Below are 17,061 nucleotides of genomic sequence, written 5' to 3' on the forward strand. Positions count from 1 at the left end.
TGGTTGAAATTGAGCAGAACACCATGGGCAGCCACATGGATGAGGACATTCTTGAAAAGGATTTCAGGATGTTAACATCTCTAGGGTGTGGTTCATTCGGGGAGGTGAAGCTGGCCTGCCACCTTCCCACACATACACGAGTGGCTGTCAAGGTCCTTGAGAAAAACACCAACAGTGTGGCTGACATCAGTACTGAAGTGAAAATCCTTCAGTCTCTGGAACACAGGAACATCGTTCGATTTTTTGACATGATCGACACACTGTCAACCACTTATCTGATTATGGAGTATGTGGCAGGAGAAGATCTCGAGAGCTGCCTCCAGGCACTGGGCTGTCTAAAGGAGGAGGAGGCTAGAGGGATTTTCAGGCAGGTGGTGTCAGCGGTTCACTTCCTCCACCAGAGAAACATTGCACACCGTGATATTAAATGGGAAAACATCCTAGTCGATGCAGCAGGAAATGCAAAGCTTTGTGACTTTGGTATGGCAATTGAAATCACAGAGGGGCAGATGTTGGAGGAGATCTGTGGCTCCTTGCTCTATTGGGCCCCAGAGATCTTGGCAAGAAAGCCCTATGATGGACTGGCAGGTGATATGTGGAGCTTGGGTATCGTCCTGTATGTCTTGGTCACAGGGCACTTTCCATATATGGAAGAAACCCTTGAAGGTATGCACAGCGTCATCACCACCACAATATGTCCCATTCCTTACCATCTGTCAAAACCCTGTCATATCATCATTGCCCGACTACTCATGGTCCCTATCTGGTACCGATTTACAATCTGTCAGCTTGTGGAAAGAGCATGGCTGGGCCCAATTCAAGAACATGTACTGCCTGCCACCAAAGAAATCCTGCCCAGGGTCGTGGAGACCATGTGCACCATTGGCTATACCTGTGAGGAGATTGTTTCATCCCTAACTCACAGGCGAGAAGATAATCATGTAATGGCTACATGCAACATTCTCAAATATCAGCTGAGTGGTGGAGGCAGCCATCAGCAAGATCAGATGCCCTGATTAACAAGCAGCCCTGCAGGTCCTGTTCGCCTCCCTCTCCCCTTGAAGAGAGCCAGTGAACCAGCATTTACAACCGGTAGACATGCTGGGAAGGATCACTTTAAGGAGGAGGGTGTGGAAGAAAGAGGCAAAAGATGTAGAAGCTACATCGTGCCTCACAGACTCTCCTTCCTGGAGGTGATGCCCGGTTCAGACAACACAGTCCCAGAAAAAGATGCTCTTATGGCTGATGTCATCAACACTGATACAGAGGACATTGCGGTCAACAGGAATTCTGTTGACCCCCTGCCTGGCAATCTCTCCTCCCCTGAATCAGTCTTAGATGCAACACCCACAGGATTTCTGAACCTGGGCTTCTGTGAAGAAGATTCATCCCAGGAGCCAGACATTCCCAGTGACCAGCCCCAGGTGGCACCCATGACATCTGGATCCAGGCCACTCAGGGTCTGGAAGCTGGTGAGGAAGCAAATTTCCCATGCACTGAGAGCACTGTGCTGCTGCTGCTGCTGCTGCCTGCCCACTCCAAGGTGAGCCCTGAACCCTTGCATCAGGGGCTGCAGGGAAAGAGAGGACAGTGGAGACCTACATGGAGAACAGTAGGTTGGGCCACACAGATGAATTCCTATGTTGTCTTTTCAATATGCTATTTCAATATCCTTTTTAAATGAAAACTTGTACCCACTCAGAGGGCACAGAACTTTATATGTAGTACATTAGATGGCAAATTCACAGCTTCCTGTTCATGTAAAGTCATGGAAGGTTGAGGCAAAAGCAGATAGCACAGCATGGGGACCACAGGGTGGGAACGGGGAGAGTTTGCCTAAAGGGGTTAAAGGTTCAGAATGGAGGAATCAGGAAGAGAAATATGGCACAGAACTTTCATCTGCCAAAGTCACTAATAGAGGTGCTTTCATGTTTCTTTCTGCTTTGAAGTGTGGAAACTGAAATGGCCCAATAGAATTCCAGACCTGGTGAGGGGTGACTGCCACAGAAGTGAGCCAGAACTCATCTCCAGTGTGCCAGCTCCCTCCAACCCAGGACAACAGGCTCCTGCCTGCATTCATCCTCCAGCTATTGGGTCTGAGCTGCCACTCTGTATCTCTTTCAGCTTAATCCAGCTTCAGAACTGTTGTGGGACAATTGGGGGTCATAAGGTGCATGGACCCCATGACCCTCTACCTTCCTAGCTTTGGTTGTGCTTGTAGGACCACTCACAATGCATGGAAAACAGCAGCCTCTACCACAAGGAATGACTTTATACCAATCTAGGCTGCTCATCATCTTGATCACTTTAACCCTCCAACTTACTCTGTGACTGCCTTTTGTAAAGAACAGCAAGACCTGTGCAAATCCTCTGGAGAATGGAGGTGGGTGAAAGGAGATAAAGGGGACTAATTGGGGAAGAATTTTGAATCAGGAGTAGGGGACATGAGAGGTGGTGTAGAATAAGGAGTAGAGTCTGTCCTGAGGAACTTCCTGTCAACAAAGTGACATGAAAGAGATGTGTGTGCTGACCTGTGATAGGGGCCTTGCACAGTCTAGAGCAGGAACAACCCTCCCCTGAAGTGCAGACTGGGAGGGAGCTAGGAAGAGCCAGCAATGAGGAGGAGAGGGCCTGCTCTGATGGTTCCTAGCATGTGTCAAGGCACCCAAGTAGGATGCTGTCTTGGAAATAGCATCCTGTTCTCTCCTACAGAGCTGGGGTGTAGCAGGAGAAAGAAGCAGTCAGTGGAATCCTGTCCTCCTCAGTGCTGAGTAAGTCCTGTCAAAGTCACTAAGAGAGGCACTTTCTTTATTCTTTTGGGTTTTATTTGTGAAATGGTCTACTTAAACTACAGTCTTGGTGTGGTGTAGTGCAACAGGAAGGATCCAGGCTGGAAATCTGTGTCCTGTGTGATGATTAGTTAGGGCTACAGGTTCCAGTGTCCATCCTTCAGGTAGAGGGTCTCATCTATCCCCATCGGTAGAGGTTCCATGTCACCAAAAAGGGCTGCCTCTGACAACAGGACAGACTGGCACACAGGTCTCAGTCTTCCATCTTCTTTGATCCCTTCATCACCTCCAAACTGTTTTCTGACTGTCTTTTAGAAGAACCGCAGGAACTGTAAATCCACTGGGAGACAGGAGAATGGATATAAGAGGAGGAACAGGGGACAGGAGGTGGAGAGGATGAAGAGGAAATGAGAGGACCTATAGAGAGGGTAGAGTCTGTCCAGAGGAGCTTACCTGAAATGAGTCAGGAGAAAAGGAGATTTTCCTGGGACAGGGGTCTTGAAGAAGTGAAACCAGGAACAAATGTCTCAAACAGAGCAGAGTGTGACCTTGGGTTTATTGTCAGCCTTAAGGAGGAAAGACCCTGCTCTGATGGTTCCTGGCATACGTCAAGGTAGAGAACTATGAGGCTGCTTTGGAAAGGGGCTTCCATTCTGGGCTACTGAAGAAGGGTCTGGCAGAAGAGAAGGGTGGCTCCATCATGCAGTGGAGTCCTCTGCCACTCCTGTCTGACATGTCCTTTGGCAGATCTGATGACTTCTGTCTTTGTCTCCATAGCCTCCTTCATCCAGGGTTCACTTGCTGTCTCCCACCTCCTGATCCAAGAATCTTTCATCATTTTTTTCCATCTCATGAAAGGATTTATAACTGACATTTGACCTTGCATTAACATTGTTCTGCTCCAATGTGGGAAGGTAAGTAGACCTTGCCAGGCCTGATCCTGGGTATTGTCTTTACAAGGCTAGAACACTGGACTTCTCTATAACTAATGCCCACCATTGGGGTCAGACTCAGAAGGAAACCTTGATCATCATGGATCTCTTGATGACATCCCCTGGTGCAGTGTGAAGCACTGGTTGAGTGTAGTGTCTCAACTGTTTTCCAGGATGCCTTCCAGTTAGGGAGCAGATCACTGATTCACAAGGGGAAATGAACTCAACAGGGAATCCAGGGTCTAATCTGTATGAAACATGGGCCTGCAGGTAAGATTGAGTACAGTATCTGTGTGTGGTAGAAGATGAGTCTCTGAAGCCTGGTCTTGATTTCATGAAGAAAAGGATCCCATGAAGTGGCATATGCAAGCATCCCTGACACAGAGGGAATGTTATCACTGACTTGCTCAACTGAAGAGCAATGGGAGACTGAGAGACTGCAGAGGTGTGACAAGGGAGGAAGCAGCTTCTCTGCTGTAGTTGGCCTCCAGCTCCATTCTGACCATCTGATCCTGGGTTGTTAGCAAACACTGAGGCATGTTAAAGTCTTCAGCAAGATCTTCCCAGCAGCTGTCAGTTACCTCTAGAACCCTGACCATCTTGTGAGTCCCGTGTGCACAGAACAAGATCAGTCATTTTCTTCAAGAAGAGAGAGAAATTTTCAGTTTGTGGGTATCACATGGTGTCACACTGTGTTTCTGCTGCATATCAGTGAAGGCAGGGTTGAGAAATGTTTGAGGATTCTGTTGAATTCTAGAAATGAGATGGGGAAATTTCCTGAATCCTCATTTTATATTTTACTTTTTTTGAGACTGGATCTCACTATATAGCCCTTACTATTCCGACAGTCTCTGTGTAGAACATGCAGTCTCAACCTCACAGAGATTGACCTCCTTTCTCTGTCCCCTGAGTGCTGCGATTACAGATGTGGACTGCCATGCCTGGCTTCAGGTACTGTATGTACATCATCAATGGTAAATTTCTCAAACGTTTGAGGGAAAAGAGACAAGTCTTGTGCTTCTTTCATCCTAAAAGGTTCAGGGATTGAACTGAAGGTTCTGTCATCCAGGATGGACTACAAACAGCAGCAAAGTCCAAATCTAACCTTCAGAATAGAAGTCTATGTCCACCAGTGAACAGATACCTGCAGGTGAGAACTGCTGTCATGAATTCTTCTGGGGACCCCAGTCAGTGGGCTGGAGGAGGTATGCACTAGCTGATACATCCTTGGAAAGAAAGCACAGAACATGCAAAAGCTACTTTCTAATTCTTTTTCACAGGATCCCCACCTGCAGTCCAGGCATAAATCCCATGACCTCAACCTGACCAATCAGGAGAGTCCAGATTGGCTACCTGGTCTGATGGATTGAGTTCTTTCCATTTGAGCCTTGAGATCACAGCTGAGGACTCAAGGTGGGTCACTGGGACAGTTGGTGCCTGTCTTGGGATGTTGGAGGCAGGGCTTTCACTTTAATGACAACAGTGGCAGAGGGAGTGCAGGAAGCCACTGTAGATGTAACCAACCATGTTATTAAATAAGAAACACAGAACCAATGCAAAGAAGAAAGCCAAGAGGTCAGAGCTAAGAGCTAAAACCTTACCCTTCCTCCTGAGGTGGTCCTACCTTTCTGAACCAGAGCTACTTCCTGTGTGTCTGTCTTTTTATAGTGTTTCTGTTCTGCCTTCTCATTGGTTGTAAACCCAACCACATGATCACCTCATCACGGCCTGTCTGTATAGACCTCCAGGTTTTCAATGATGGGTATTGAGATTAAAGGCATGTGTATCCAATACTGGCTGTATCCCCTGAACACACAGAGACTTACCTAGCTCTACCTACCAAGTGCTGGGATTACAAGAGTACGCCACCACTGCCCTGCTTTCCTATGGCTTGCTAATAGCTCTGACCCCCGGGCAACTGTATTTATTAACATACAAATAACATTTTAATACAAATAAAATATCACCATAAGCCACAAACTCTAGATAGGAGCTTCCAGTTCTACTCATCTGACACCCAGATTCTGTCTGCTTGTCTGCTGACTTCCATGGCTCCTCTTGCTCATGGGTCCCACAGTGCTTTTGTTATTTGTCAAAACCACTTTGGGTTGGTTTTAGGCCACTGTACTTTGTTCATACTCCCTGGTTATTGGAGAGCCCAGGACTGAAGGTTTCTGAAATCTGAACCAACTGGGACTCTATGCAGCGCACTCTAGACAGTGTGTGATGATAGAGGTGATCAGCCCCTCCCAGGAACATTGTGGACCATTCCAGGAAGACCACTGTCCTATTCCATGTCCTGAGTGTTCTGTTGCTCATGTTCTGACTCCTATGACCTGAAGATTTTGCATATGAAAGAAAACAGTGATCCTTGTCTTTTGGGACAACCTTGTCACACATAACACAGTCTTTCTCAGTTGTATCTGTTTTCTGAAAAATGTCTAAATTTCATTCACTCCTGAGGGTGAGAATGTTCTTTTTATCCTGTATGCTCTTCATTTATTTATTTCATCTATTTATTTACTTATCTCTCTGCTGAGTCATTTATTCATTTATATATTCATTCTATGTGTCTTTTATATCAGTATCTTGATCACACTCATGATCCCATCTCTTCTCACCTGCCCTCCACTCCTACATCTGCCCAAACAAAACAAAATTTAAGAAAATAAAAAGGGAAAGTAAGATAAATTTTTAAAAGGGGAGAGACTTCAAGGTTTCCTTGTGGAAGCTGCAGTGACCGAGTGTGACAGAGTGAGTCACACTATAAACCCCTCTGTCCACTTGTCTTCACTTGCTAGTGCTCATTACAGAGTCACTGGTCTGGTTCCAGGCCTCGGGTTTCTACTATGCTAATTTTGTATTTGATACTGTCATCTGTCCTTTGCAATTGGCACATTAACTTGTTTCACTGTGTGGGTATGCAAATTTAAAACTCTGACTTCAAAATCTCCAGTGCCTCAGTACAAACCCGCTTCTCAATAAGGTGACATAGTTGAGCTGGAGAAGGAGAGCAGATGATGAGAACCAGAGATTGCAGAGGCAGCAGGAAAGAATTGGCTAAGGGAGGGATTTGGAGAGGATGAAGGAGAGAGAGGGGAGGAGCCATGGGGAGAGGGATACACAGTAGGGCTAGCTTAAGTGCTGCGTATATCAAGTTCCCCTAGAGTCCCTTTCCCATGTCTGTCCTCTTTAATGTGATGAGCTCTCTACATCAGGAGACACAGGGTGGCGACTTACAGGTGTGGCCTGAGACAGCAGAAGTTGGAGCTCTGCAGGAAGTCCAGATGGCAGTGTGCCCACTTCCCCAGCATGAAGGGTCTGTGTCCAGCACAGGAGGAGGTAAGCCAACTACCACAGGTTTCCCTCCAGAAAATTCTCATTATCAAGGGAATATGATCCAGGGCTGGTGTTTCACAGCATCCTTCTCTGAGGGGACTTGAGCCAATATCATTTACCAATATCAAGCTACCCTTGAATGTACAGACCCTGTGGACCAGTCTGCAGGGGAATAACTTGCAGTACTCATTAACCTGTCCAACCTTCAGGTTTCTGATCCTAGTGAATTGTTTCCCCACATGAGGGGAAGGGAGCTCCTTCCTCTCCTTCCTCTCCCTCCTTCTCTGCTGCAGCCTTCATTTATCCCTGTGCCCTGACCATCAGAAACGACACAGTCCCACAGCATGCTGGTCTAGTTTATGTGTTTGTGAAGGGGCCTCACTATAGGGAGTTTCATCAGAACCATATTTGTCTCCTAACAGGAAAGTGACAGCAAGCTGGAGGAAAATGGCCACCACTTTGGATGGAATGCTGGGACATTGCTCCACTTTGGAAGTGAGTAGGCCTTACCTAGGGCACAGTGGTCAGAGGTGGGGTCAGCACTCATACAACTACTTTGTACCCAGGTCCCACTGGGTACAGTGGTCAGGCCTAGACAGTCTTGTTAGCCATACAGCTAGGGCTTTCTGCTAGGCCTTCTGCTTGCTTGTCCTGCTGGGATAATTGTCTAGAGTGTTGTCAGGTGCACCTGACAGGCAGGCAGCCTCTCCATGCAGTGAAGGATGGCCACTCTGAATGGGATGATTGTCAAGGCTCATCTCTGGACAGCACATGGCCGAAAGCATCACTGAGACCACTATCTAACAGCCTGTAGTAGATGATTAGTTTTTGGTTTCTTGTCTAAACTTGACTCTGGCTTAGAGGTTAGGAAGAATGAGGCTGATCAGGCAGGTCTGCCTCAATCCCAAGAGTAGGTGGTCACTTAGCTTGTATTACAGAGGACAAGAGATAGATAGATGGATAGACAGACAGATGGATGGACGGACAGACAGACAGACAGATGATAGATAGATAGATAGATAGATAGATAGATAGATAGATAGATAGATAGATAGAAACAGCTGTGTCATGGCTACAGAGGGATATTGAGATAACTTGGTGTAGGTCGCACATCTCTCCCCTCCGATCCTAACACCATTGAGAAGGAACACTTTGAATCAAAGATGGTGAACATCTTCTCACACCTGTATGCTGTGACATCCATTCTGTCACTGGCCAGTGACTTTGTGTTGGGTTCCAGAGACTGGGGAATGGGAATTCACACAACCTAGCAAGGGAAACCAGCCAAGAGACAATGACTGCTTGCTCCTCTGCCCATGTCTGGTCTGTATGTCAGTGAGTGACCATTAAGGAATGTCTCACCCTGATGCACTTACCTGAACTCATGGCCTGTGGAAGGGAACCTTGGGTAGTGTGGTCAGCCATGGAGTCTTTCTGGAGACCGCACATGCAGATCTGGACTCCAGGCCCTAGTAATGATGGTTCCTAAGAATGTGATCCTTAGGAACCAGAGTTGATGCCTAAGAGGCCAGGTGAGTTTAATGTGAACTTTTTATATTGCTGGCCACTGCAGGGAGCATATGGTGGCCTTTAGATTGTTACATGTCAGATGTCAGATTATGATGAGGCTCACATTTTCAACATCCTTCTTCCCCCACTGCCTGCCTCCTGGAGGCAGCAGGAACAGGTGCAGACAATACATGTTTTTTGTACCAAGATGTTTTCACACACTACCCCAAAGTTGCTCAGTAATACTCACTTCCCAGTGGAATAAAGTGAGTCCAAGTGATGCTGGGTAGCTTGCTTTTGGACAGAGGCTGACTGGTTGGGACTGTTTAAATTCTTCCCAGGTCATTGACACACATCAGATGACTAGTGTGGTAACAGCCTGGGTCTCTTGTAGTCTCAGAGGTCAACCCCAGACCTCTCATTGACCATCCTTTCTTTCCTCAGATCTGCAGGTTCTGGTGGATATGTTCAGACAAACCTCATCTTCACCATATGTGCATCCAGTCTCATCCAGGCAAGTGTTCAGTGAGCTGGGTGCAGGAAGCACAGCATATAGACACAGACATGTTGGTGGAAACTGCTTTTCCTTCTTGATCCTAGAGCCCGTTTATGGGACAGTAGCAGAGCAGCTAGGACAAACCAATCCCTGCAATCAGGGCTTCTCAAGGAGACCCAACTGAGTTCTTCCATAGGAAGGTCATGGGGAAGAAAATAGACATTATTCCTGCCTCATTAGGTCCTGAATTCCACAAAAAATAAACCAGCTATTGTCTGAAAGGCCACAGGTCTAGGGTGGTGAATGAATCTTTCTGCCAGCCTCACCAATGGTCTAACATAAGCTTTTTCTTCTAGGTACCTGGCCATATCCTGAATCGTGGACCCCGAGAATTCCTGACTTGCATGTGTGCACACTGAGCATTGGTGACATGGAGGAAAAAGAGCACCTCTCCCCTCCCCTTCCTGGCAGACTAGCATGCCATTTTCTGAGCTCCAGAGGAACTCAGAGGCTCCACACAGCAACAGGAGGACATGCTGTGGATGACGATGACATGGTTTCTCTGCCACCATCCAACTACAGACAATCACCCCAAATTACCAACAAGCCCTGGGGAATCTACAGGAGCGTCCCCTTGTGGAAGCCTCCCAGTGGGTGCTTACTGTGGAATCCTGCCCAACTTAGACCCCTTTGCATTTTGACAGTTCAGAAAATTAACCTATGCCTCTCTGTCTTCACAGATAACAAAGAAAACCTGCCTGAGCAGGTAAAGAAATATCTCAGAAGTGCCTTAGGAATTAAATGTGCTTCTCTTTCTGAACTCTAGAGTGGATCTCCTGAGAAGGGCAGTACCCATGGACCACCTATCACAGGCCTCCACTAACATGATGAGGTAGAACTTGAGGTCATACATTTGGCCCATTTCTCACTGGTATTAGGCAGAGACAATTTACAAAGAAATACTCAAGTATTTAATTAGAATTCTAACATAATTTCTCTAAATTGGCATTCAGAATGCTTTGACCACTGGAGGAGAGAAATCCAAAGCTATATGAGCTCTCAGGCTCCACCAGTTGTTATTCTAAAGGTGACAGATGTTTGCATTTCATCTATAGACTCAGAAAAACCCAGTCTGATGCTCAAACACAAGATGTAACAACCAATGGGACCTAAACCTAGAAGACATGGCAGAGGACAGGAGAGATCCCTCCAGACCCTGATCTTCTTTCCCAGGACTTCTCACAATGCCTGAGAGATCCACAGAGGGCTATAGGGAAGTAATGGAGACTGGATACATGGAACAGAACAAAGGCTCAGAAACAGACCCATCGAGATCCTGCCAGCCGATTTTCTCAGTCACCCATGGAAATCAAGGCAGAGAGAATGGCTTGTCCACAAATGATTGCAGAAGAAGATTTAAAAACAAGCAATAAGGAACCAACTGAAAAACTGAACACAGTCACCATTTCTATTGACCTCAAATACAAACACTATAATGCTCACATAAAGTTATAGAAGAGGACTACATGATTTCCTGCCTTATAGAAAGGAAGATCAGAAATAACACAGAGTAGATGAACTGTGGACTCGGGAGCCCTGCTGCCACCAGACATGAAAATACAGAAGCTGGAGCATGGCTGGAGCAGACACTCCCCCAGGACATCCAGAGAGAGCCTGGCTCCTGACACACCCTAGCAGACAACAAATCCCTGACAGTGAAAGTTGTGTGGCTATGAGGAGGTGGAGGTGTAGTGTGTGCTGTGTGGTGTGAGGACGGCTGAAACCTATCACACCATGTGGGATGGAGATGAGCTGTCCAGCTGATCTGATAACATCTCTGTATTGATGGTCCAGTCAGCTAGAGAAAGCAGCAGGGCTGACACCTAGACACTCACATGTGCTACCTATGCCCCTCCCCTTGTTAACAACTTACATACACTGCCAATGTAAGGACATTAAGGATGCCCCTCACCCACACACACCACAGAGTTCTCTAGGTATTAGGACTAGATATTCAACTCCCTTCTGCTGTCCCACACACAATGCTAGATTCTAGATCATGCTAGACATGCCTCCAACCACAATGTACTAAGACATGGGGAAAGGTATCAGACACTGTTGTACCATTACCTTCTGACAAGGACACACAGTTACTGCTTGGTTCAAATACTCCTGGAATCTTCCTGCACTGACATACAACACTAGGTATAATGCAGCATGGGGGACTACAGCATCCTCACTTGTACTGCCAGCTGTCAGGCCATGATAACCAACCTCTACATCACACACACACACACACAGAGATAGATAAATAGAGAGAGAGAGAGAGAGAGAGAGAGAGAGAGAGAGAGAGAGAGAGAGGAGAGAGAGAGAGAGAGCTTCTAAGACACTGCTAAGTATTGGGCCATGTGTGACTTCTCACCAAACTACACATTGACTGCTAGCTATCAGGCATTGCTAAACAAACCCTCACACATACCTCTCATGTATTCCTATGTCTGGATCCAGAATGCAACCCACATAATCCTTTATTAACAGCCACTTATCAGGTCATACAGGATACTCTCTTGCCACTGTATGCAAATACTCTGCTGGTATTGGACCCCATTTGACACCCTAACATCACTGAAATTCCACATACACTGCTAGGGTTCACGCCCTCTTGAGTATCACACCACACCACCACAATCTACAGTGTTAGTATCAGGGCCCACTGGATACCACATTCCATCAACCCATATATCCCTGTTGGATATCAGACCTGCTGGGGATTCCAAAGTCCATGGCAACTCCTACAAGGCTAGCTGACAGCCCTGGAATGCACACATCACCCTGCAGCCCTCACATGCACTGTCAGGTGTCAGGCTCTGCTGGCTCCCTCTGTGCCTCACACACACTGAAGTGTCAAGCACACTTGGACATCACATTGCATACTGCCAATGTACTTCAAAATGAATGATCAGACCTTGATGGACACTAGATCACCCATAAGCTGACACACACACACACACAGTAGGGATTGTGCCCAGCTTGACACCCCATTCTTCCACTGCTCCTTTCTGACATACAGTTATCATCAAACACATTGGACACACCACCACCCCTGTGATCACACATCCACTCTAGGTACCAGGTCCAGTTTGACCTCATACCCCACATTAATCGACAGCCATCAGACCATTCTGGGAATGTCTCCTCCTGTCAGGTCTTGCACAATACCTAGCAATTAGCATTAATAGACACCCTGCTCCTGCTGAAGACACACCCACACTGCTAGGCATCAGCTTCTACTGGACTCCTTCCTATGCTATACCATGTGCTGGGTCTCAGGCTCTACTGCTGGTTACTGGGCCATGCTGGACATTAACCCCTGTCCACACCACAGTGCATATAAAGTGCTGTGTGTCAGGTTCACTTGAACACAAGTTTCATCACACATGACTTGCTAGGTACCAGACAATGTTGACACACACCCTTACCTCCAATATACTTTACTGACCCAGTGAACATTGCAATTTTAAGGCTCTTCTAGACACCTTCATCACTGACATATCAAGTTTCTTGCTATCAGACACTACCACTCTGTGTGGATTTAAGTCATGTATATTGAAGTATATTGTATACATATACAATAATTGGCTTCAAGCCTTACCCAACATAGCACCATTCTGTTGACAACATTCACTACCAGACAGGGGCATGGGTCTAAGCACAGCTGAAAATTAGCAGCGCTATTGTGGCAGCAGGATGGGTGAAGGAAGAGAAACTTATTGGATGAGGCCGTTATCATGCACAACATCCGGGTTAGGACTGGGGAGTCCTGAGGATGTGATACACAGTAGGGCATCCAGGCCTCAGACAGGTGTGCAGCAAAGCCTGGAACCAAGCTGTGTTTCAGGCTATAGTGGCAGGGGTCTGAGTGTCCAGCACGGCCTGGTAACTACTGGTACATGGGGGGGGGTTGGCAGCAGGACTGGGGGGCAGTAACTATCAAAGCTTGTTGTGTGGGCAGTTCCTGATAGTGGGATGAGTCTCTGTGGGAGAAGCAGGGGGATTCACTGCAGTGTGTCTTATGAACCCAATGGTGTATGTTGGGTAGCAGCAGTTGGGAGCTGTCTAGATCCATTAGGACATGACACCTAGCAGTCTATGTAGGAAACTAGGGGGTTTGCAGCCATGCCTGTTCAATAGTAATATATGTGGATCAATGGTGAAGATGATGATGTTATAAAGAAAAGTGTGTGTGTTTGCGCACACATGCATTTGAAATTGGGGTGAGTGGTCAGAGAGTGTGTTGCATTGTCATGGGGATAGCTGTCTTAGAGAAAATGAGTCAGTGACTAGGAAAATAGAAACCCAGGGTCAGTATATTATTAATGAAGTTGATGAGAGGAAGTATCTTCAAGTTATAGACTTTAGATATTTTGGAGAATAAGGGTAGAAAACAAGAAATGTGAGGCTTGATGAATACAGGCCTGGGGGAGGAATTTGACTTTATTTTTACTGTACCAAGAAGCCAAGTTTTCTCTTTGCCAACAACACTAGGTATCATCATCTGTAAGGTGTCCCCACACTTAAATTGAAACCCACCCCACATTGCCAGGTGTCAGGTGCTACTGTAAAAAATGTCTTCTACAGCAGGTGCCAAACACACATGCCTAGGTGTGAGGTCCTGCTAGGTCAACTGTCCACTAAAGAAAATGCTCCTCTTGTGCAGTTGGGAAGCCCATCTTCCACGAGATCAACAATGCAATGGCTAAAGCCTCATGCACAGGGCTGGGTATCTGGTTTTTCTAAGGATCTGCTTACCTATAACCACAGAAGCCATAAACAGCTGCCCACATACTATAACACAAGTGTCAGGGGCCAGTATTTATCTCTTCCCATACAACCACATATACATACATGGTTAGGTCACATTCCTGATAGGAATCGCCTCAGGTACATCAGTGCAAACACCCAGAACTAGGCATCAGATCCTGCTGGGCACCTCTTCCCCTACATCCAAAGGACCACACAGTTACACAGCTAGTTTTCTAGTACTGTTACCCCTCCCCTATAGTCAGTGCCTTGTACACAGCCACACACTCACAACACACTCAGGCACACATGCTTGTATGATCCCATGCACGTGCTCATGCTGTCATGTCAACAAGGTCTCCCCCATTCAGCCAAAGCCCTGTTTACACACAGCTGTCAAAATGATGCCCTTCTGGGTGTCCATCCCCTACAGCCAAACACATACACAGAGACAGACAGAGAGACAGAGACAAAGAGACAGAGAGACACAGAGTCTGAGGTCAGGTCCTGCTGTTCCCACTCCATAACAGACAAAGCTGTCTACTCAGGGCTAGGTGTCAGGTCCTGATACATACCTCTTTTTCTATATTCATAGTGCAATATTCTTACACAGCTAGTTTACCAGTATGCACCCCATCCCCTACAATCAAATGCTAGGTACACACTCACACACTCAGAAACATGCTCAGGCATGCATGTTCCTACAAATGCCTTCACAAACTCAATGCACTCTCAGCTAGCTATCAGGTCCTAGAAGATAGCCACCATACAAGGAAAGCCCCACATATACTTCTAGGTGTTAAGTCCTGTGAGGTAGAGGAATCACCCATACAAAAATCAACCCCAACCTCTAGGTGTTAGGTCCTGTGAGGTGTCCCACATAGAGCCAAAGCCCTATTTACAAACAGCTAACAAGGTGCTTCTGCTGCTAGGTGTCCATTACCTACAGCCAATCTCTGTATTTCTCTCCTCTCTCTCTCTCTCCCCCTCTCTCCCCCTCTATCTGCTTCCCTCTGTCACATGCACACACATGTATATATGTACATCTAATCCCCTGTACTGTTAGGTATACACTTGCCTAGAGCCAAAGACTCGCAATACATGCAATTTGACTGGTCCTTCAGGGTTATTGTCTCCATTATAGGCAAAGCCACCCCCTCATCAACACACAACACACACACACACACACACACACACACACACACACACACACACACACACATGCAGTTACATGGCAGGATCTGTTGGATTTAGAGCTTCCTTAGATCCAAAACATCTAAACAGGGCCAGGTGTCAGCTTCTGTTAGGTCCACCCTTCCCTACAGCCAATATTCCTCCTATGCAGCTAGGTATCCTGACCTCCTAAAGATCCACTGCGATACAGTAAAGTCCCATGCACAGGGCTAGGCATCACATCCTGCTAGGAACCCCAGACCTGGGCAAACACCCAGGCACAGCTCTCATATTCATATAAGGCAAGTGTCAGGTCAGGTATTTGTCTCTAGCCTAACAACCAAAGTTCCACATACACAAACATGGTTAGGTTTTAGGATCTGCTAGGTACCTTCTTCCCCACAGCAAAACACCAGGTGAACAAACATAGAAATGCAAGCATGCACACATGCACATATACAATCATGCATGCAGGCCTGTGGGAACCCTCTCCAGGTTGTGAGTCCCTGGAGTTTTTCCCCTAGCCCCATGAATGGATCTATGGGTTTAGGGAAAGGCTAGGACTTGGCACCTACCTGTGAATGTGTGGCATTGTTGTAGAAGTGGGGCATTCCTCACAGGAATACAGGTAGTCATGTATGTGTTTGTGGCTTTGGCTATAAGTGTGGGAATACAATGCTACCATTGACACCTAGACCTGTGTGGAGAGCAAAGGCTTAAAATAGAAGTCTATTAGGGTGTGTGTGTGTGTGTGTGTGTGTGTGTGTGTGTGTGTGTGTGTAGGGTTGTGCATTGGCTTGGTGAAGTAATGCCTTGTAGGTCTTGACACACATACCCTGCAGCCAAAGGCCTTCATACACAGATATGGCTCACTATCAGTTCCTGCTGGATAAACCCTCCCTTACTGTCTAGCCAAACTGCTAGGAATATCATAGTCTATTGAACAGACCCACCTATGACTAGGGTATCATGTCCTCCTCAGTATCACCTCCCCTAAAGGAAACCTTCAACTATATATTCATGGTGAGATGTCACATTGTGCTAGGTACCCTAATCTCTACAGCCAATATTACAGGTACACAAAGAGATGGAGTTAGGTCATTCTTATAATCAAAGACTCTGTCTCTGTCTCTGTCTCTGTCTCTTTCTCTCTCTCTCATACACACACACACAACTATGTATCTGTTACTTCTAGACATTTCCTCCCTGGAGGAAAGTCCCACATATACACACAGGGCTAGGTTTCTACTCCTGCTAGGTACAATCTCCCTGGGAAGATCTCAGAAGAACCTCTCAGAGGACATGGTATCTAGCTGTGTAAGAGGAATATACATACAGCCAAAGCTAGACACAAAAAGCCAGGTGTCAGGTACTTTTGGTATCCCCTCCCCTCTCTGTTCCTCCATGTTTTATACTCACGTCAGAAGTTTGGGAGCCAGAAACAGCTAATGGAGATGACCTCTGGCATTTGTCTTTCTGGATCTGGGTTCTCTCCCTCAATATCATCTTTTCCACATTCATCCATTTACACAGAAAGATGACTTAAAAACAAAGAGAATTATTGTGCTGAGTATCTGAAAGTAGTCCTGTGATTTTGCAGTTGCATGCAGTTTACAGGACCCATTTATTAATACCTAAAATGGGAGATCCAGGCTCACTGTGGTTGCCTCCACCCCTGTATGTTGGTCCTGAATTGTGTATGAAAGTAAAGTGAAGTTGCCATGAAGAGCAAGTCAGGAAAGAGCTGTCCTCTGAATCTGCTAGAGTTCCTAGAAAACTCCTCTAATGATGGACATTGAACAGGACATGGGAGCCAAATAAACTCTTTCAATCACATTGGGTTATGTCAGGATCTGTCTATCAACAATACAAAGTATACTAGGACAGGATCGCAGGACTGGCCCCAATTTGTAATCCTCCACACTTCGCCTACTGACTGCTGGCTTTAAGAATGTAATGTTAACCTATTTGAACAAATAGAAGCTTTAAGGTTGACTAGATCTCAGGGAGAAAACAAATCAAG

At 46.4% G+C, this 17,061-nt stretch overlaps 2 long non-coding RNA genes across 8 annotated transcripts; both read left to right on the forward strand.

The window, feature by feature from the left end:
- The first annotated feature begins 1,117 nt into the window (after positions 1–1,117).
- Positions 1,118–6,508, forward strand: LOC107399955 (uncharacterized). 6 transcript variants are annotated; one of them, XR_013047632.1, is made up of 7 exons: positions 1,118–1,543; positions 1,950–2,383; positions 2,713–2,771; positions 3,567–3,703; positions 3,895–3,991; positions 4,757–4,871; positions 5,002–5,816. It is a non-coding gene; the product is annotated as an uncharacterized LOC107399955 (long non-coding RNA). The 6 variants fall into 6 exon arrangements; XR_013047628.1 differs by adding an exon at positions 4,581–4,672 and having other exon boundaries at positions 1,950–3,703; positions 5,002–6,508; XR_013047631.1 differs by having other exon boundaries at positions 1,950–2,771; positions 5,002–5,818.
- A 2,886-nt stretch (positions 6,509–9,394) lies between these two features.
- Positions 9,395–15,958, forward strand: LOC143266838 (uncharacterized). 2 transcript variants are annotated; one of them, XR_013047508.1, is made up of 3 exons: positions 9,395–9,719; positions 9,806–14,661; positions 14,720–15,958. It is a non-coding gene; the product is annotated as an uncharacterized LOC143266838 (long non-coding RNA). The 2 variants fall into 2 exon arrangements; XR_013047507.1 differs by having other exon boundaries at positions 9,395–9,715.
- The last annotated feature ends 1,103 nt before the right edge of the window (positions 15,959–17,061 follow it).

Source organism: Peromyscus maniculatus, chromosome 23 (assembly GCF_049852395.1).
Source record: "Peromyscus maniculatus bairdii isolate BWxNUB_F1_BW_parent chromosome 23, HU_Pman_BW_mat_3.1, whole genome shotgun sequence".
Lineage (NCBI taxonomy): Eukaryota > Metazoa > Chordata > Mammalia > Rodentia > Cricetidae > Peromyscus > Peromyscus maniculatus.